The following is a 722-nucleotide window of genomic DNA, read 5'->3' on the forward strand; positions in this document are numbered from 1 at the left end:
GAAACAAACGTGTGTTGAAACAAGTGTGTGTTGAAAGAAACGTGTGTTGAAACAAATGTGTGCAGAAACAAATGTGTGTTGAAACAAACGTGTGTTGAAACAAACGTGTGTTGAAACAAACGTGTTGAAACAAACGTGTGCAGAAACAAACGTGTGCAGAAACAAACGTGTGTTGAAACAAACGTGTAGAAACAAACGTGTGCAGAAACAAACGTGTGTTGAAACAAACGTGTGTTGAAACAAGCGCGTGCAGAAACAAACGTGTGCAGAAACAAACGTGTGCTGAAACAAGCGTGTGCAGAAACAAACGTGTGCAGAAACAAACGTGTGCTGAAACAAGCGTGTGCAGAAACAAACGTGTGTTGAAACGAATATGTTGAAACAAACGTGTGCTGAAACAAACGTGTGCTGAAACAAGCGTGCGCTGAAACAAACGTGTGTTGAAACAAGCGTGTGCTGAAACAAACGTGTGTTGAAACAAGCCTGTGCTGAAACAAGCGTGCGCTGAAACAAACGTGCGTTGAAACAAGCTTGTGCTGAAACAAGCGTGCGCTGAAACAAACGTGTGTTGAAACAAGCGTGTGCAGAAACAAACGTGTGTTGAAACAATTGTGTTGAAACAAACGTGTGCAGAAACAAACGTGTGCTGAAACAAACGTGTGCTGAAACAAACGTGTGCAGAAACAAGCGTGTGTTGAAACAAACGTGTGTTGAAACAAACG

This window comes from Epinephelus moara, chromosome 20 (genome assembly GCF_006386435.1).
Source record: "Epinephelus moara isolate mb chromosome 20, YSFRI_EMoa_1.0, whole genome shotgun sequence".
In the NCBI taxonomy this organism is placed as follows: Eukaryota; Metazoa; Chordata; class Actinopteri; order Perciformes; family Serranidae; genus Epinephelus; species Epinephelus moara.